The sequence below is a fragment of the Culex pipiens genome, chromosome 2, assembly GCF_016801865.2.
Source record: "Culex pipiens pallens isolate TS chromosome 2, TS_CPP_V2, whole genome shotgun sequence".
In the NCBI taxonomy this organism is placed as follows: domain Eukaryota; kingdom Metazoa; phylum Arthropoda; class Insecta; order Diptera; family Culicidae; genus Culex; species Culex pipiens.
In genome coordinates this window covers 171,416,464-171,438,547 of record NC_068938.1, presented here as the reverse complement: position 1 = coordinate 171,438,547, position 22,084 = coordinate 171,416,464, and the positions used below count along the sequence as shown (strand labels likewise).

Below are 22,084 nucleotides of genomic sequence, written 5' to 3'. Positions count from 1 at the left end.
TAAGTGAGATCCGGATATATGTGAAAACACATTTTTATACATAACTTTTGAACTACTTATCGAAACTTCAATCTGTATAAAACTCGATCTATGGGACCCTAAACCAAGTCGAATGCAACAAATTCGGATCAAATCGGTTCAGCCAGTGCCGAGAAACATGAGCTAGTTTGTTGGTCACATACATACATACACACACACATACACACAGACATTTGTTCAGTTTTCGATTCTAAGTCGATATGTATACATGAAGGTGGGTCTACGACGTTTTTATACAAAGTTCATTTTTAGAGCAGGATTATAGCCTTACCTCAGTGAGGAAGGCAAAACGATCATTTGATACCCATATTGCAATAACATTTATTTTGTGTTTTTTAAAGTAAAAAAATGTATTTTCAAAGTGCAGGAAAAATATGTATTTTTGTGAAAATTTTCATGAAATTTTGATTGCAATAGATAGCTGCCATCATCCCGATTCCAAAACACTACAATTGTTTTATGTTTGCATGATTTTTCATATCAGTTATGGTTTTAAAATTTGTTTTATGTTTTGTTTTTTTTTTCAATGATGTTTGGTTGCAGAAAAAATCTTAAATATTATCGTACAAAATGTATTTTTCAAAATGCATAATAAATTTAACTGTATTTTTTACCTGATGAATTTAATGTCATTTAATAAAAAAATATCTCAATCGAAATGCTGATTTTCACATGTTGCAGCGAAATGACCTTTAGTTGTAACATGCCATGGATTCAATGAAAGAAAACGTTAAACATTTTAAGTTATTTTATTTAAAAATCTCTGTTAAATTTAGTAAAATAACGATAAACAAGTTACATTGTATAACGTGCCGAAAATTCAAAATGTGTTGAATATTTTAGGTAAAAATTAATGTTTTTATTCTATTAGAAAATAAAATAAGTATGTTGATACAAATTGCATTTTTAAAGTATTTATAAATATTCTATTTTTATTTTTGTTATTTGAACGATTTTTTTTTGTCGAGACTTAAGCAAATTATTTTGATATTTAAATTTTAAAGTCTGAACAAAATTGAACTCATACAATACTTGCAATGAATATTTTGTTCAGTGGGGTTATATTCTGTTTTGTGAAGTATTGTCAATTCGCAAAGTGACATCCCTCTTCACATTAATACTAAAATAACATATTTATGCATTTATTTCAAGCAGATTTTCGAGTACCGTGAAATGGTCGTGAAATTTCAATGTTTTGTAATTGGCACGCCTCGAAATGAAAAAAACCACTGGTCCTAGACATTTTCGATGCCATATGAATAGGGAAACCCACCCTACCAACCAGAGTTGAAGTGTTTCGCTTGTTGAAAAGTCAGCAAATTCAATCAAAAGTCTTATTCCTCTACAACCCAACCCCGCCTTTAGACGGGCTTCGATTTAAAAAAATCTCTTATGTGACTTTGCTAATGTTTTTAAAAATGTAATTATTTCAGTGGTCAACTTTTACTAACATTTCTTATATTTTAAGTAAAAAGAAGTATGCAGTAATTTTTCCGGTGTCCCAGACTATGCCTCTACACTTTTGTTTTGACAATTTAAATGATAACGGTGCCATTTTGAAGCAGAAAATGTTGAAAACAAACAAAAATTGAAAAAGTGACTGTATAAAAATTAGATAGGCAAAATGTAATGATAGGTTTTGGTGGAATAGGCCAAATACTTCCAAAAACAAACATAAACTAAACAAGATAAATGCAAATTAAAATACTTAAAACGAAACATAAAACAAGAGAAGTAAAGTTTTTTGTAGAACAAAAGTTTCTCAAAATGACTTCCTAAACACGGGAAAAATAAAAATTCTAAAAAAAATTGAGCAGTGGAGAGTTAAATTAGAGGTTAAATAAAAGTTATGCAAGAATATGCCAAAAATTTCTATTTATATTTTGTAAACATTTACTTCGAATTTTAAACCTTAATCAGATTTCATTCTTTCAGCAACCCCCATGAAAACAAAACTCATTTAAGAGCTTTTTCCGTCACCGTTTCAAAAGTCTGATCCTTTTCCCCGACGATGACGACGCCGCCACCAGCGTCGACCACGCTTGACCGGGTTTGTTCGGCTCGATTTATGAACCTAGGGCTCCGTGCCTCACGAACCATTCCACTCCAAAGCTCAAAGCCTGGGAATATAAGCTTTGAGGCGGGTGTGTACCCGGGCCAATATCTCGAGCCAATGTTGTACAACATCGGTTATTATATTTTTTGCTGTGCTGTCTTCCCAGGCTTAGCATGGCAACAACAAACGTAAAAAAAGCTCAAAACAGGACTTGACGCTGTTAGTGAGGATTTGACGAGCTAGATTAATTTTTGGAACGGCAACAACACTTTATGCTTGGGCGGTATTTGGCTCAAATTTTGAAGAGTGTTTCGCACTGATGGAACAACATAAAATGTTTTACAAGCAAATGGAGCTGAGCTAAATTTAACATTGTTGGGTAAATCAGCATGGTGAATGATAAATGTTACTTTTACGTTAATTAATTTGAAAACGATAATTTGTGGGTTTCAGCTCAATTCAACAGATTGCACTAAATTTATGATTGGAAATCCACCAGCTGATTGTAAATCGGCATCCCGCGCTCTCTGGCCTGCGATAATTATTTTTTGCAAATTAATTAACAGCTCTTTGGATTGTGATGTTTTTCCCAGCAATTAAAATTGATTGGTAAATGTCAAGTTCACTTCGCTCTCCCACACACTTACACATACATGTGTGCGGTTTGAGGGAATGGTAAGGATAAAGTTGCGGTTAAATTTTTGAACAATTTATAAATTTAAATCTGATCCATCAACTGATTTAAATTGATACATATAAACATTATCAGTTTGAAACTTTAAATTTCATAAATTTGTGACAAACTTGTGTGACAAAAGTCCGACAAACATTGAACCACAAAAAGCAAAAAAGAAAACATTAATCAACGCTGTCAATCTGCGATACCGAGAGAGCTGTATCGGCGAAGGTCACTGAAGTGTGCCAGCGGGAAAAATTGCCACCATTTTCAATTAAGCTTTTGACTGGTGGTTATCCGGCTGGTGTCAAGCGTGGAACTTTGATCGATGACAGGTGATTTTTCCGGTGAACCTTTTTTTTCTATAAATGCTGCCAGTATGAAGGTTAAAAGTTACGGCGAAACAATAAAATTTAATTTTGGCATGGATAATGGAAGCAATTTTCTCGGGGGAGAAAATGGAACAGTGTTATGACAGTGATGTTTACATGCAACGAAAAGTCATTCTATGAAAAACTCATGTCTTTTTTTTTAATTTAAAAGCAAATGAATTGTGTCAACTACGAGAAATTTTACATAACTTGTTGTTGTCTTCTTGTTTTTCAAGAGTAGATTTTCAAAACAACTTTTGAGTCGCCATAGTCAAATACAACCCCAAAAGTGATTCGTAAGTTATAAATTCAAGATGGCGCAAAAATACTGGTGAACTTGGTAATGTAATAGGCAATCGACAATACTGCCCATGTTCGCATAAATGTCCCATATGCAAAAATAGCAAGCTGAGAAAAACACATTTGAAGTTTGTCCCACACATGAGGCTACGTGTTAAGTTTGCACGAAAAAACTGGATTTCCTCCTGATTTCTAGAGCAAAGTATTGAATGTTGTAGGCTTTTCGGAAAGAGCACACGATTTTAAACCAATCTGAATTTTGAATCAATAACTAAAAAACGTTACTTAATCCATCTTTAGGGGGTTGGTGCCTTCCTCTCATTTATAGAGTGATTACAATCCCTAAAGTGTCCACATGGTTTATGGATCTCCACTAACGTGTTCGCAGCACCTAAGAGGTCCTAATAAAAATAAGTGATAAGATTATACAGACACCACCTTTCAGGAAAATGGCATCCCTCTACAAGGCTTTTTTCGTGGCGATCAGATGGGACCATTTGAGGTTATGTAAATTCAGACCATTTTTTAAACTGCTTGTAATTTTAGATAGGTAAGTCAGATCTTGAAAATTCTTAATCCACAAGAAAGGTCTTCTCATATGCTTTCTAAAAATATATAACATGTGAGGGTTTCATGAAAAAACCACCCTTTTTACCATAATTTTAATTTAATATGAAACAGTTTTTTAAACATAACTTTTCAAATACATTATAAAACTGCATGAATTTAAATAGCAACTTAGGGGACGTTAAGACGGATCGATTAAAACCATTCCGGCCAAAATCGGTTGAGCCTGTGACAAGATATTCCAGTGACATTGTTTTGGTACACATGTCTACATACAACCCAAAACACAGACATTTGCGGAAAAAAAACGGAATCGACGTAACACCTTATAATGTGGCCCTCTTAAACCTTGCGGTTTCGTCAACGGATCCACAGGCGTGTATCGTTCTTTTTGCGACAAGACTCCGCCTCCCGGGTCTCCTAAGTGTGAAGGTATGGGCACGGGGAGAGGGCACCGAATACCTATATTTACACTTAGAATTTTTTTGCGTCGGCCCCGGGATTCGAACCGACAACCTCTGGATAGTGAGTCCAGTGCGCGGTCCGATTGATCCACACAGACATTTGCTCAGCTGGTGATTCTGAGTCGATATGTACAAATGAAGGTAGGTCTAGGAGGTCTAATTAAAAAGTTCGTTTTTCGAGTGATTTTATAGCCTTTCCTCAGTAAAGTGAGGAAGGCAAAACGATGAAAATGCATATGGGACATTTATGCGACCAGGGACAGTACAGTTTTTTATTGGTTTCCTCTCGTCAAAAATAGCAAATCTCATTTTATAAACTGTTGATCTTTTTTTGTGCGAGATCTGATTGTCTGAAACCTTCGGCTAACTGGCCTGGTCTTCCGAAGTATTGTTTGCGTGTAAATCGGCAAAAAATGTCAAGGGTTCGTTGGAGCACACTGCCCACCATTGAAAAAACGGGTAATATCCACTTTTGGCAAAAACGAGATATTAGCACCAGGCGGTAGAGGATGTTCCAACGCATCTCCTGGAACTTGAATTTCACTGAATTAGTGTTTAGACTCGGCTGCCGACGCGAAAAACCAAACGGCTAATATGCCACTCTTATGGGAAATTGCCTTGACGGAGATTTTGTGACAAACACTAAAACGCGTTTTTCTCGGAATACTTGATTTGGCATAATAGCCGAATTTTCAATTATGGGCAGCACACACTTCAACACTTAAACTGTTCCATTCATGTTCTAGAGCATTAAAAAGTCATGTTCAACAAAAGTTAATTTTCTTTTGGTTGTAGCATTGCCGAAAAATAACCGATAAAATTTAGCATTTAAAAAGCAAAAATTAAAAATCAGGCTCTTGTGTTAGTTCCATTCAATCTTCAGATATTGTAATCAATTTGGTGTTTGGAGTAAAACGCTTAGAAAATATGACAGTTTACTTTGCAGATGAGAAAATTGCAAATTAAAATCGTCTATTACTCACATTGATCATGAAATTTCTTTAAGCAATTATCAGGAGTGATTGGAAATCATCTTTTTAGATCTGAGCAGTTCTCTCAGATTTCGGTCATTCGATTTTTTTTGTATTTTTTAATCCAACTGAAACTCTTTTGGTGCCTTCGGTATGCTCAAAGAAGCCATTTTGCTTCATTAGTTTGTCCATATAATTTTCCATACAAATTTGGCAGATGATGTCTGAAAATTCAAAAATCTGTATCTTTTGAAGGAATTTTTTGATCGATTTGGTGTCTTCGGCAAAGTTAGGTAGGTATGAAAAAGGACTACACTGGAAAAAATGATACACTGTAAAAAAAGTTTTGGTGATTTTTTATTTAACTTTTTGTCACTAAAACTTGATTTGCAAAAAAAAAGAGAAGTGCGTTGCTTCGGTGGACGCGCAGTCCTGTTTTTTCGTGAATATTTTCGTCTCTTTTGTGTCGCTCTTTGTGTGCATGGGGTGATTGGTTTTATGTGATTAGGTTTTATTTTTTATGTTTTTTTTTTCTTTCTCTCCATTTCCTCAGTTTGATTTGCGATGCCTTTCCGTCGGGTCGTGTTTTTTTTTTCGCGTTCGTCGTCGTTGTGTTTTTTGTTTTTTGTTTTTCGTTTTTTTTTCGCGTGCGTGTAAGTGTTTAAAGGTGCGGAGGCTCTGGTTGTCATCGATGACAATTGAGTCAGACTGATTTGCGTTGCTTTTCGGTCGGGTCGCAGGGTTTTTTCGCATTCGTCGTCGGTGTGCAATAACAACAAAATCTTATCATACCATTTCAGCTCGATAAACATTGTAACTCGTCATTCGCTTCGTTAATCAGTACCCCACTAAACATGAATCATGTAAAACTCGTAAAAACATCTCAATTAAAAAGTCAGACTGTTAAATCCTTCATCATTTAATTACAAATAATTTTGGTTCTATCTTTCCACAGCCGGCTGTCTAAGATAAATCCATTTCAATTAAAAGTTAACAGCCGATAAACGGGAAATGACTCATCCGCAGCATCCGATTGCTTGCCTTAAGATTAAAACATAATACCTTTCAACAAACACTATGATTTTGGGTCGCATCATCATCTTCTATGATGAATCCTGACCAAACACCCTATCCTACTAACAAATTTTCAGGTTCCTGGCGCTTGTGGGGTGTAAGCACAGAGTAAATCAGCTGCCCTAGTAGCAACCTGCGCTAACTAACATTCCCGTCCCTTAAAATCGAGATCTACAAACTGACATGGCGGGCGCCGTTGGTGGCCAATGACTGTTACCTATTCGCAACTGATCTAGCTTTAGCAATCATGGTGTTTTATCTTTTCAGCGCATTCATACATGCTGTTGATAAGGGAAACACCACTAGATCGTCGAAGCATATAATCAGTAGTGCTGAAAGGATATTACGGTTCTGTTCAGCAACGGAGGGGCAACCATGGGTGATCTCTCATGCTCATGCTCATGCTCATGCTCATGCTAAAACTTGATTTGCAAAAAAAACTATTTTTGTTTTTTTTTTTTTCATTTTCTGATATGTTTAAGTGGACATCAAATGCCAACTTCTCAGAAATTTCCAGGTTGTGCAAAAAATCTTTGACCGAGTTATGATTTTTTTGATCATTGCTGATTTTTCAAAAAAAAAATGAAATATTGGTCGCAAAAATTTTTCAACTTCAGTTTTCGATGTAAAATCAAATTTGCAATCAAAAAGTACTTCAGTGAAAATTTCATAAAGTGCACCGTTTTAAAGTTAAAGCCAATTTTAGGTAACTTTTATTATTTTAAATCAGAGCACATGTTTGCCCACTGTTGAAAAAAATATTTTTGGAGAGCTGAGAATATTCTCTATATTTTGCTGATTTGAACTTTGTTGATAACACCCGAAGTTGCTGAGATATTGCCATGCAAAGGTTTAAAAACATGAAAATTGATGTTTTCCTAGTTTCACCCAAACAGCCCATAATTTTCTAACGTCGATATCTCAGCAACAAATGGTTCGATTTACAATGTTAAAATATGAAACATTCGTGAAATTTTGCAAACAATATTAAAAAAAAATCAAGACTATTATTTCAAAAGGGCGAAACATTAAAAATCACGCCCTTTTAAAATGTTAGTCTTGGTTCAAAAATTTCGAAAAATTTCATATTTTAACATTCTAAATCGGTTAGTTGCTGAGATATCGACATTAGAAAATAGTGGGTTGCTTGGGTGACCTTAGAAAACATCAATTTTCATGTTTTAAAACCTTTGCATGGCAATATCTCAGCAACAAAGAAGCAAAATATAGAGAATTTTCTCAGCTTTTCAAAAATATTTGTTTTCAAGGGTGGGCGGGCAAACATGTGCACTTATTTGGAAAAAAAAAATGAAAAACTGCAACTATTTTCAAAAAAGTCACCTAAAATGGATTTTACTTGAAAACGATGCACTCAATCAAAATTTTACTAAAGTACTTTTTGATTGCAAATTTGATTTTACATCGCAAAATGAAGTTAAAAAATTTTTGCGACCAATATTTCAATTTTTTGAACAAATCAGTATTGACTAAAAAAAATAACTCGGTCAAAGATTTTTTGCACAACCTGAAAATTTCTGAAAATTTGGCGTTTGATGTCGTCTATTACATATCAGAAAATGAAAAAAATAGTGTTTTTTTGCAAATCAAGTTTTAGCGACAAAGAGTTAAATAAAAAATCACCAAAACTTTTTTTACCGTGTATCATTTTTTCTAGTATAGTCCGATCCATACCACCTACAACTTTGCCGAAGACACCAAATCGTTCACAAAATTCCTTTAAAAGATACAGATTTTTGAATTTTCATACATCGTTTTTGTATGCCAAATTTGTATGCAAAATTATATAGACAAACTAGTGATGCAAAATGGCTCCTTTTGGGCATACCGAAGGCAATAAAAAAGTTTCAGTCGGATTAAAAAATACAAAAATCAAAATTGAAGAAAAAAGACCGATTTCGTAGAGAATTGCTCATCTTTCAAGAATATTTTCAAATTTTCAAGTAGCCACTTTGAATGACCGTCTTCCGTCAATATATTGTGTAAAATTGGTAAAAATAACTAAACGTTTTTCCCATCAAAACTTAATTAAGAATTTTGAAGCATTTGAGATATATTTAAGATGACGCAATATGACATTTGGAACAGCACAACACAAGAAGGTCAATAGTTATTTGGGAATTTCGCCAATTTAATTGTAAAGATAAATTTCGATTGCATAAAAAAACAACATCTTCATTTGTTTATCAAAATAAAGTTTTAGTTTAAAATTACTAGTGCAACAAATTTCAATTTCAAATCTTTTCTTTTCTAATTGTAGGAAAATTTTGTCAGAAAAACCATCAAAATTTAAATGGAAATAGAAAACTAATCAACTGAAAGCTATTCGAAAGGCATTTTTTGCCTTTTTTTCATATTTAGCATTTTTGGGTTGGTTGAAATATATTTTAAAAAATCGTCAATAATTAAATGATGAAAACTATTGACTACAAACAACTGAACAAAACTAAAATGAATTTGAAAACACTTGTTTTCCATTTAAATGTGGTAATTATGAGTCCAGGGACATAAATTTCCTCAAAAACTTGCAACCTATGTTAAATGAAAGAATTTCGGAATCAAACAGGCATTAAAAAAACAGTGTTTTATTCTGGTGTTCAGATTTTTTCGTAATTTTTCAAAAGTTTGAATGTTTATATTATTTTTCACTTAATGCTCAGTCAAGGTTCACACGCATAATTTTCCCTTCAATAACAATACAGGTCCTCACTCACCAGCAAATGTATGACAAGTTGGGAAAATTGAATATTCCTGTAAGAAACTATCTATCTACATATCCATCCAAAACCGCATTTTTCCCAAAATTATATGAAAAACAGCTAAGTTTCAACGGGATTTTCTTATTCTATTTCCTGCGTAAAATCGGCAACCGGTTCATTAATGTTAATGGGTAATTCTCCGCCAACTCACACAGCAGTTGCCCCGACCCCTCTTCAATTTGCGTGAAACTTTGTCCTAAGGGGTAACTTTTGTCCCTGATCACGAATCCGAGGTCCGTTTTTTGATATCTCTTGACGGAGGGGCGATACGACCCCTTCCATTTTTGAACATGCGAAAAAAGAGGTGTTTTTCAATAATTTGCAGCCTTTTATATAAAATTAGACGCCCGATTTAATGGCGTACTTAGAATTCCGAAAAAACGTATTTTTCATCGAAAAAAAACACTAAAAAAGTTTTAAAAATTCTCCCATTTTCCGTTACTCGACTGTAAAAATTTTTGGAACATGTCATTTTATGGGAAATTTAATGTACTTTTCGAATCTACATTGACCCAGAAGGGTCATTTTTTCATTTAGAACAAAATTTTCCATTTTTAAATTTCGTGTTTTTTCTAACTTTGCAGAGTTATTTTTTAGAGTTTAACAATGTTCTACAAAGTTGTAGAGCAGACAATTACAAAAATTTTGGTATATAGACATAAGGGGTTTGCTTATGAACATCACGAGTTGTCGCGATTTTACGAAAAAAAGTTATGTCTATATATCAATTTTTTTGTAATTGTCTGCTCTACAACTTTGTAGAACATTGTTACACTCTAAAAAATAACCCTGCAAAGTTAGAAAAAACACAAAATTTTAAAATGAAAAATTTTGCTCTAAATAAAAAAATGACCAATGTAAATTCGAAAAGTACATTAAATTTCCCATAAAATGACATATTCCAAATTTTTTTACAGTCGAGTAACGGAAAATGGGAGAATTTTTAAAACTTTTTTAGTGTTTTTTTCGATGAAAAATACGTTTTTCGGAATTCTGATTACGCCATCAAATCGGGCGTCTAATTTTACATAAAAGTCCCTTTAACACCAAATTTCTATCTCATCACCGTTTCAGGCTGCAAATTATTGAAAAACACCTCTTTTTTCGCATGTTCAAAAATGGAAGGGGTCGTATCGCCCCTCCGTCACGAGATATCAAAAAACGGACTTCAGATTCGTGATCAGGGACAAAAGTTACCCCTTAGGACAAAGTTCCACGCAAATTGAAGAGGGGTCGGGGCAACTTTTCCCGATTTCGTGTGAGTTGGTAGAGAATTACCCTAATACAATTTTCTATTATTGATGCATTTTAAAATTGAGTCCTAAAATGAAGCTTAGATTGCTGATATTATTGTTCACAGCGATAAAGCTTATTTTTCTGAGTACAATGACCCTTTGTACGAGCACAAAGAGTTTAAAATGGATTTTTAAATCAATTTTGAAAAATTAACCTAGCTCCTACTTGACAGCTCGTTCCAAGGGGACCATAGTTGATCCATCGAAAAAATGTTGTCTTGTCAAACAAAATTTTTGCATTAAAATGAAAAAAAGTGATCAGAAATGGTTTTTAATCGTGTTTTTTACCGTTGTACATAAAAATTGACATAGGACTTTAGTACCCAATTCTTCCTAATAAAAGCGAAAACGAAAAGAAGTCTTGTAACTAAGCTGCAGTGCACCTTCTTTACGCAAAGAACGGGAAGAGCTAACTTTCCGATCGCAAAGTTTGCCCCGGTCCACGCCAGAATAAGCAAAGTGATTGAACGCCCAACCCCACCGGCAGAAGATTGATTCTGCAGAGGCGGTCAATATTGAAAGAGTTGGAGGGGAAAGTTTTTTGCTCTTCCCGAACAGAACTTTGATGGACGTAATGAAGTTGGGAGTTCTTGGAATGTAGGATATAATGTTACTTATTACGTAAGCTGACGGTTATTAGCTCGGCAACATCAGCATCAACTTGTTGCTGGAGGAAATCAGTATTATAGCAATTATTATTAGTTGAGCAATTCTCTACCAAAACCGGAAATGAATTTTATTTGTATTTTTTTTATTTGGCTCAAACTTTGTGGGGGCCTTCCCTATGACCAAATATGCTATTTTGTGTCATTGGTTCACCCACACAAGTCTCCATACAATTTTGGCAGCTGGTCATACAAAAATGCTATGCAAATATTCAAACAGCTGTAACTTTTGAGTGAATTTTCTGATCAATTTGGTGTCTTCGGCAAAGTTGTAGGTATTGTTGAGGACTTTTGAGAAAAAAATAGGTACACGGAAAAAAACATTTGCAGATTTTGAAGCGGCTCTATCTCAGCAACCCGGGGTACAATCTTTAATGTCTCTTAGACAATTTTATAGCAAATTTTCTGAACTTTTCAAAAAAAAAATATTTTTAAAAATAATCACTCATGGTCACTATTTTTAAAAATTGAAAAACTGCAAATATTTCGCTAAAATCAAACTTTCGGTGGCTATATCTTGAAAACGGAGCCCTTTATCAAAAAATCTGTAAAGCACTTTTCGATTGCAAATTCAATTTTGCATTTAAAAATAATGTCAAAAGTTGCGGATTTTTGTCCCCTAAAACATATCAAAAAATCTCGAAAATCAAAAAATACATATTTTGGGAAATTGAATTTTAGTGGAAAAAAAGTTGATTAAAAAATCCGCAAATTTTTTTTCCGTGTACCTATTTTTTTCTCAAAAGTACTCAACAGTACCTACAACTTTGCCCAAGACACCAAATTGATCAGAAAATTCACTCAAAAGTTACAGCTGTTTGAATATTTACATACCATTTTTGTATGGACAGCTGCCAAAATTGTATGGAGACTTGTATTGGTGAACCAATGACGCAAAATAGCTTATTTGGTCATAGGGAAGGCCCCCTTAAAGTTTGAGTCAAATCAAAAAATACAAAAAATAAAAATGGTCGAAATCGGCCGATTTCGTAGAGAGTTGCTCAGTTGATTACTATCAGTTTCCGTAACTCACATCTTGCTGAGAACTTTGAAAAAGGTTTATTCATCGCTGTTAAAAAGTTGCAAAAACATCAAATATCTCTTCTCTTGCAATAGATCGCTAATTTTATACTAAGGCTGTTCAAATCTAATTTTATCTATTGATTTTTGCCTTTTAATGAAACAGTCAAAACCAGTTTGTTTACTCAAACACTCCCTAAATTAAATCCGAGAAAATCCTGAAAGGCTTTTAAGATAGCTGATTACGGCAGATAAGCTCTATCAGAGGAAGATCTCATGATTCATGGCTCTCCACCCTCCGGAAGCTTCGTTGCGGCTTCAAATTGAATAATTTTCCCATGAAATCTATTTTTGAAAAGCTCCCAAATGGCCGCCACCCCTTAATTGAACCACCAAAGTGCGGCTCCGCAGCTGGAAAGAGGTCGTAATAAATAAGCCAGCCTGGTTGCCGTCAGGTCTTCTCCGGTGACTTTGAGTGCTGGGCTAATGTCGGCAGCATCAGACGCAGGCAAAGAGGACCCTCGTTAATCGTGAGTATTCCACGTAGGGAACTCCCTCCCATTCTCTGCAAAGCTAAAGAAATGGGTTTATCCTCTATGGTTTGGTGGCACTCGAATCCTCGGTGGAACCGTAACTCACCGGAATTACCTAGACGGATTAAGAATGTAGGGTACGGGGAGAAACCTCTGCCTCCGAAATCAATTATGATTCGGCACACCTGTCAGTTTGCTGGGTAGGCTGTGTCTCACACGTGGGTTCCCCTGCCAAAAAAGAGTAAACTCAATGGATTCTTAATCCAGGTACGTGTGAAGATGCTTTCTCGGGAAAAACACATAAAACACGAATTTGACATTTTCCAAGTTCTATTTAAGGAAAGCAAGATTTTAGCATGGATGTTGTTTTATGAGCACATTAATAAATTGGAAAAAAGTATGAAAGTATGAAGTACACAATTTTAAAACCAACCTTAATTTTTATCACAATAAGTTCTTGAAAAAAAAAATTCTTGTATGTCCATTTCTAAGAGATCTTTTTTGAAATTTTCCGATCATTTTAAATACAATGTTAAATACATAAAATTAACAGAAATATTTTAAATACGCCTTTAAACGCAGATTATGACCCTTCTCAAATGTGAGAATGTATTTATATTCTAGTTTCAAAGATCATAAAAGTCTCAACTTAAAACATTTTATTGATCTCAAAAGTAGCCTACTTGACTGTGACTGTAATTTAGACAACTCTGGAGTTTTTTTTTAAAGTCAAATAAACCAAATTTCCAGTTTTTGCTTTTTGGGTGTTTTTGAAACCGCCTTGAGGCATTTGGTTTATTGGACCTCTTCAAAAAAAAAACTTCAGAAGCCATTTTGCATCATAAGTTTGTCCATATAATTTTCCATACAAATTTGGCAGCTGTCCATACAAAAATGATACATGAAATTCTAATATATCTAATCTATATCTTTTGAAGGAATTTTGTGATCGACTCGATATCTTCGGCAAAGTTGTAGGTATGGATGAGGACTACACTGAAAAAAAATATTTTGAATAAATATAAATTTTTTTATCAGTGAGGAGCGGCCGTGGCTGACTGGTTACGGTGTTCGCGTTGTAAGCGAATGGTCCTGGGTTCGATTCCCATCTGCTCCCAACGAGAAAGTATAGAATATATAAATCTTGAAATTCTGAACATGAACGAAAAATCAAAGTCGCTCGAGTCGGGGTTCGATCCCCTGTCCTTTGGATTGGAAAGCAAAAATGCTAACCACTAGGCCATCGCGACTTGGTGAGCTAAGTTTGGAATTAGGAATACTGTTACCACCATCAACTATATACGCGCTGGGTCCTTGTCCATTTGACAAGGGTTCGGAAGTTCTAAATAACGTTTGAATCCGATTGGTGCAAACGTTCTTCAGGGCGGGGCTTGTCGACAAAGCTGAAGTACCTCGCGCTCGGCTAGCCAGCGTAGAAATGGGTCACCGAAGTTCGGCAGAGCTAACACCTTCCAAATGCCTATGCGAGTTATTTGCATGTATAGAATGTAGATCTAAAAATACATGGAAACAACTCAATTTGTAAGAAGCGGCCGCGTGGTCCCGTTTGGTTGGTTGCACACACACACACATATAAATTTTTTAATCAGTACTAATTTTTTCAAAAATCGAAATTTTGATCGCAAAAATTTTTTAAAATCGTTTTTTGAAAATCGAATTTGCAATCAAAACGTACTTTAGTGAAATTTTGTGCACCGTTTTCAAGTTATAGCCATTTTTGGGTAACTATTTTGCAAATAGTCGCAGTTATTCAATTTTTTAAATTAGTGCCCATGTTTGCCCACTTTTGAAAAAAATATTTTTGAAAAGGTGTGAAAATTCTTAATATTTTGCTTTTTTGAACTATGAAATATGAAAATTTAAATTACAAGCCACGGTATTAACAATTCAATGAAAAAAGTGTTTAAAATGCATTTCACACCTACCCAGTGGGTCTCGTGGCGCAGGGGTAGCGGCTTCGGCTGCCGATCCCGATGATGCTATGAGACGCGGGTTCGATTCCCGCCTTATCCACTGAGCTTCTATCGGATGGTGAAGTAAAACGTCGGTCCCGGTTTCTCCTGTCTCGTCAGAGGCGCTGGAGCAGAAATCCCACGTTAGAGGAAGGCCATGCCCCGGGGGGCGTAGTGCCAATAGTTTCGTTTCGTTTTAAATAAAATCCATTTCCGGTTTTGGTAGAGAATTGCTCTTATGTGTTTTTGTTGTTTTTGAAGCCAGGAGAGTGATCATGCTTTATTGAAGTATTGTAAATGTTTTAATTGATCCGTTTATTTGGATTACATAATGAATGCCTTTTCTTTTTACATTTAGGCTTTGAGTATTTTTGTGTCAATTCAGGCCAAAACTATTTGTTGATTTTATTTGTATTTTTTTATTTGGCCAAACTTTGTGGGGGCCTTCCCTATGACCAAATAAACTATTTTGTGTGATTGGTTCATCCATACAAGTCTCCATACAATTTTGGCTGCTGTCCATACAAAAATGGTATGTAAATATGCAAACAGCTGTAACTTTTGGGTGAATTTTCTAATCAATTTGGTGTCTTCGCAAGGTTGTAGGCATTGTTGAGGACTTTTGAGAAAAAAAATAGGTAGACAGAAAAAAAATTGGCAGATTTTTTTATCAACTTTTTTTTCACTAAAACTCAATTTTCCAAAATATGTATTTTTTGATTTTCGAGATTTTTTGGTATGTTTTAGGGGACAAAAATCCGCAACTTTTGAGCCATAGAGAAACATGGTCAAAAAATCTGCCGCCGAGTTATGAATTTTTGAAAAACTAGTATTTTTTGGAAAAAAACGAAGTTTCATGCAAAAACAAGTTTGACATTATTTTTAATGCAAAATTGAATTAGCAATCGAAAAGTACTTTACAGATTTTTTGATAAAGGGCTCCGTTTTCAAGATATAGCCACCGAAAGTTTGATTTTAGCGAAATATTTGCAGTTTTTCAATTTTTTAAAATAGTGACCATGAGTGACCATTTCTAAAAATATTTTTTTTGAAAAGTTCAGGAAAAATTTCTATAAAATTGTCTAAGAGACATTGAAGATTGGACCTCGGGTTGCTGACATAGAGCCGCTTTAAGAAAAAGAAACACGAAAATTGAAGTTTTCTTAATCTCACCAAAACAACCCACCATTTTCTAATGACCATATCTCAGCAAATAATGGTCCGATTTTCAATGTTAATGCATGAAAAATTCGTGAAATTTTCCGATCTTTTCGAAAAAAATATATTGAAATTTTTTAAATCAAGACTATCAATTTAAATGGGCGTAGTATTCAATGTTTGGCCCTTTCAAAATATTAGTCTTGATTTAAAAATTTATATTTTTTTCGAAAAGATCGGAAAATTTCACGAATGTTTCATGTTTTAACATTGATAATCGGACCATTAGTTGCTGAGATATCGTCATTAGAAAATTTTCGTGTTTCTTTTTCTTAAAGCGGCTCTATCTCAGCAACCCGAGGTCCAATCTTCAACGTCTCTTAGACAAATATTTTTAGAAATGGTCACTTATGGTCACAATTTATAAAAATTGAAAAACTGTAAATATTTCGCTAAAATCAAACTTTTGGTGGCTATATCTTGAAAACGGAGCCCTTTATCAAAAAATCTGTTAAGTATTTTTCGATTGCAAATATAATTTTGCATTAAAAAATAATGTCAAACTTGTTTTTGCATGAAACTTCGATTTTTTCCAAAAATCACTCTATTTTTCAAAAATTCATAACTCGGCGGCAGATTTTTTTGACCGTGGATCTCTATGGCTCAAAAGTTGTGGATTTTTGTCCCCTAAAACATATCCAAAAATATCGAAAATAAAAAAATACGTTTTTTGGGAAATTGAGTTTTAGTGAAAAAAAAGTTGATAAAAAAATGTGCAATTTTTTTTCCGTGTACCATTTTTTTCTCAAAAGTCCTCAACAATACCTACAACTTTGCCGAAGACACCAAATTGATCAGAAAATTCACTCAAAAGTTACAGCTGTTTGAATATTTACATACCATTTTTGTATGGACAGCTGCCAAAATTGTATGGGTGAATCAATGACGCAAAATAGCTTATTTGGTCATAGGGAAGGCCCCCACAAAGTTTAAGCCAAATCAAAAAATACAAAAAATAAAAATGGTCGAAATCGGCCGATTTCGTTGAGAGTTGCTCATAAGGCAAAATCGGATAATATCCATTATGAAAATTTCAAGAAACATTTTTTTTGTCGCAATTTTTCGTGCTACATTTCCAAATTAAAAATTGATTGCAACGTTATCCTCAATGCTCTCCAGGGGAAGGAAATCTCTCCCCATATACTTGAGAAAACTCATTGAGCTGCTTTTCCTCGCAAGTACACACAATCTTTCACGCTCGAAATGACGGCTCACTGGCGTTACTTATTCATGGTGCCTTAATGGGGTTAAGGTGCTGTCGAGCGCGGTAACTGGCAGCTGGTCCAAGGCTAAAACGTGCCTTAAATCCTTCAGCGGAAAAGCTTCTTTGGTAAATTCTCTTCCGAAGCCGCTTAAAATGTATGCTTCTTGTTGCTTCTCAAGAAGTTGTTTGATGCAGTCAATTTTAGGAGCTTCTATTGGCCTGTCCTAGCTCGTGTTTGCTATTTTTATCTTGTTTTGAAGAACCACCTTTTAAGTTCCCAAAAAAGACATGTTATGTTTTGTAGGCTTGCCATTTATTTCTCTTTGGAAATGTTTTTCACGAGTCCTGACAGGTGACGGCAATGAAAATGTACCAGCACAGCGTTTGGTAGAATATAAACTTTAATATTTAATGATTCGGTCTTGTTTGCGTCCTGCTCGATGAATTTGAATCTGGTTTTGTTGTTAACATTTTGAATTAAAAGTAAGAATTTTGAAGAATTAGTCACAAATTTGAGTGCAAGAATGGCACGTCTATTTGCGTTACAATCAATTACGTCTATTTGCGTTCTATTGATCCAACAATAAATAAGAGAGACAAAAAGCCCATTCAGCATGCCCATGTTCTAGTTGAATGTTCAACATCCAACATACTCAGAGAAAACAAAAAAAACGAGAACAAAACAAATCCCCCGAAATCACATTTTGTACCATCAGGACCATTCAGACTTCTGATTTCCCAAATCAAACACAGACAAGGTCCTTGTGAATAGATGGGGGACTACTTCTGCGACTGCCACTGCTCAGTATCAACCAACGGTGAAATGTAGTCAATGCTGCTCGCTCAGGATTTGAATGCTCCTAGCAGGTATCGTTCGTCTTGACTAGAGCCATTTTCCCCCCCGTCAGATGGAATTGCTTTTCTTGTTTCCTCTTCTGGTTTGACGTGCCAATGGCGTCATCGTACACGGTAGTGATTCATCATACTCGATCGTCTCCCAGAATGATGGAATGTTTTATGCACTGGCGAAAAGTTACTTGGCTTAACCCTTGTAATATTAAAAGCGTAACTTCGCTTTTTTAATTAAACTTTTATTTTATGATTATTATAAGAAATTCCGCTTTTTTTCTTTATTTTTGATCCAAATCCATACTATGGTTATTCACAGGAAAATTAAATGCCAAACATTTAAGTTAACATAATATTTATTTATTTTATATAATTTTATGAATCAGCGTTTGGATCAATAAACGATGTTCCAGATCGTAACATTATGTGAAAAAAATGGATTTCAGTAAACGTTGTTTCATATGAGAATGGGCAACATTTGGATTGATTAAAAATTAAGGTGGTTCACAATCGGGGTGATTTTGAAAATCAAATTTTCAGGAATATTTTTGGGATTTTAATGTCTTCTAGAAAGTTGGCCAAGGCTTGCCAACTCAAGCAACTTTGTCGGAGACATCAATATTTTATCTCGCAATCTATGCCATCTACGACCAAATTTAAAGAAAGCATCTAAATAAACCTTCTAAAATCAGTTTTTTGAACGTAGCAACTTAGGGTTAAGATTTAAAGAAAAGTGATGTTTGGGACACTTTTCGAGCTCTCATTTTTTACTTCTTGACTTCTTGAGGGTCAAAAGTTACAGCCATTTTAAGGTAAAAAAATGAAAAATTTAAAGCTTAAATATCTCGAACATTTTTTATGCATTCTATAGAGGAGATCTAGTACTACTAACGCTGAAAAAATTGTTAAATCTTTCCATCTTAAATTTCGAGATATATTCATTTGAAAATGTCTAATTTTCAAGGGAAAAGTGCCCTAACGAAATTCTAAAACTGTCCAACTATTTGTTTTCCATGTACTTTTGCCCGCTGAATATGAATCTGCCCTCAAAATTGAATCAAAATATAGATTTTGGAAATATTTTGAGTTAATTATCAAAACAAATGCAAAAAATAAAAAAATAAAGCCAATTGAATAACATAAAATTAACAAGCACTGTTGAGCCATTTTAATCGGATAGCAATTAAAGAGCTGTTGTGTAATTTATTTGCAGTAAGAGTTTAAAAAAGCTTTGCTGTAGTCATGTTTTATAAAAAAGCAAAATATAGAGATTTTTCTCAGCTTTTCAAAAATATAAAAAAAAATGAAAAACTGCTTCCATTTTCAAAAAAAAATACCTAAAAATGGCTATAACTTGAAAACGGTGCAATTTAACAAAATTTCGCTAAAGAGCAACTCTCTACCAAAACCGGAAATGGATTTTATTTGTATTTTTTTATTTGGCTCAAACTTTGTGGGGGCCTTCCCTATGATCAAATCATCTATTTTGTGTCATTGGTTCACCCATACAAGTCTCCATACAATTTTGGCAGCTGTCCATACAAAAATGGTACGTAAATATTCAAACAGCTGTAACTTTTGAGTGAATTGTCTGATCAATTTGGTGTCTTCGGCAAAGTTGTAGGTATTGTTGAGGACTATTGAGAAAATAATAGGAACACGAAAAAAATTGCAGATTTTTTAATCAACTTTTTATTTCACAAAAACTCAATTTCCCAAAAAACGTATTTTTTTTATTTTGGAGATTTTTTGATATGTTTTTGGGGATAAAAATCCGCAACTTTTGAGCCATAGAAAAACATGGTCAAAAAATCTGCCGCTGAGTTATGAATTTTTGAAAAAATAGTGATTTTTGGAAAAAATCGAAGTTTCATGCAAAAACAAGTTTGACATTATTTTTTAATGCAAAATTATATTTGTAATCGAAAAGAAATTCACAGATTTTCTGACAAAGGGCTCCGTTTTCGATATATAGCCACCGAAAGTTTGATTTTAGCGAAATATTTGCAGTTTTTCGATTTTTTAAAATAGTGACCGTGAGTAACCATTGTTTTTTTTTAATGTTCAGAAAATTTGCTATGAATTTGTCTAAGAGACATTGAAGATTGAAGATACAGCCGCTTTAAGAAAAAGAAACAGGCAAATTGAAGTTTTCTAAGTCTCACCCAAACAACCCACAATTTTCTAATGTCGATATCTCAGCAAATAATGGTTCGATTTTCAATGTTAAAACATGAAACATTCGTGAAATTTTTCGATCTTTTCGAAAAAAAAACTACAGAGAAACTTCGATTTTTATCCAAAAATCACTATTTTTTCAACAATTCATAACTCGGCGGCAGATTTTTTGACCATTTTTTTCTCAAAAGTCCTCAACAGTACGTACAACTTTGCCGAAGACACCGAATTGATCAGAAAATTCACTCAAAAGTTACAGCTGTTTAAATATTTACATACCATTTTTGTATGGACAGCAGTCAAAATTGTATGGATACTTGTATGGGTGAACCAATGACACAAAATAGCTTATTTGGTCATAGGAAAGGCCTCACAAAGTTTGAGCCAAATCAAAAAATACAAATAAAATCCATTTCCGGTTTTGGTAGAGAATTGTTCAGGTGTTTTTTAATACCCCTGTCTAGAGGGTGACGATTCTCGAGATTTTGAATTTTCCGGGAATCGAGAGAATAATTTTGAAATTTACCGGGAACTCCCGGGACCCGGGAGTTAATTTTGATTGGCAAAATAATTGATTTGCTGACAGAAATTGTAAAGTACATAAACAAATAAATAACATTTGTATAAAAATAATATCATTAAGTAATATTTATTTAACACAATGAAAGTGTAATACCGACATTTGAATTACTTTGTGGAAAATAATCTACGTGTTGAAAAATCTTCCCAAATCTGTTGGTATTTATTAATTGTTTTGCCCCCATTGTTAAGGGGTAGAAATTTCAATTGCCTTGTCAATGATTTTTTGCACAAAATTCCCCTTCAACTTTCATACTTTAGATTTTCGCATGGTTTTATTTATTTTTAATGGTTTGAGATTTTCAAAACAAAAAAAGCAAAAAAAAAGTTACAAGGAATTCTACATAGCTTCAGCTGTACCCACATCAACATTGTTTCCCTTGCCAAACACACGTATCACCAACTCCCCCTTCCTGTCGGGACCTCCCGCGGATAATTACCTTGTTAAGCTCCGCTGGAATCCGGTCCGGCCTTTGGCCGTGACGACGATGACCACACAACCACGGGTGCCTCGCCATCGCCAGAGTTGACATCGCCTGGGCGGCTCCTCTCGTCCGGCCAATGGAAAAGCCACTTTTTTCACCGTGTTTCTGACTTTTTTCTTGCTCTCCGTGCCGCTCTGTTGTGGCCTCTGCGCAACTTGGCTGTGGTCGCTCGTCTAGTTAATTTGTGCAACACGTACCACCTCTCACCCGTCACAGAGCTGAGCCCTTCCGGAAGTGGCCAACCGACCCCGCGCGCCGGCATCGACCCGTCCCTTGCAGTTGAAAATCCTGACCAGTGTTAATTTCCTTTTTCCAAGTTCTGAACTGCAACGTGACCTTTTGATGGACTATCGAGTACGGTTCGTTTTTTTTTTTGCTGCTTCAATTTCTCGTAGTTGCTGCTGCTTCAGGTCTGACCTAACCTTTCCCCACGGGGAGGGTGAGCATCCCGGAACGGCCTCCTAGGATGGTTCTGGTGGGTTGATGGGTTGCGGCGAGGTTCGGTTCGAAAATTAGTTTTTCTTTCATCAGATCTCGTCTCGTCGTTGGGATTTTTTGCTGTCAGTACTTTAAATCAGAGTACCTACATTTTTTTTCTTTTTCTTTCCGTTGAAGCAGTTTTGTTTGCCGGGTTGGAACCTGGTGAGGAGAAGAAAGCAAACATGACAGATTGAAAATTAGCTTTTCACTTCATCAGGGAGGTTTCGATAGAAGAAAGCAGTGCAGCGTTTTTGTGTTCGAAGGATGTCAATCGTCAGGACTAATTAGGATTGGGTTGAATGAATGACAG

At 34.7% G+C, this 22,084-nt stretch overlaps 1 long non-coding RNA gene across 1 annotated transcript in view; it reads right to left on the bottom strand.

Annotated features, from left to right (window-relative positions):
• The window catches only part of LOC120431395 (uncharacterized), a 30,463-nt gene extending 8,484 nt beyond the window's left edge, over window positions 1-21,979 (bottom strand). The window contains exon 1 of the long non-coding RNA XR_005607874.2: window positions 21,250-21,979. This is a non-coding gene — a long non-coding RNA (uncharacterized LOC120431395). The remainder of the gene's footprint in view (window positions 1-21,249) is intronic.
• Between the last annotated feature and the right edge of the window lie 105 nt (window positions 21,980-22,084).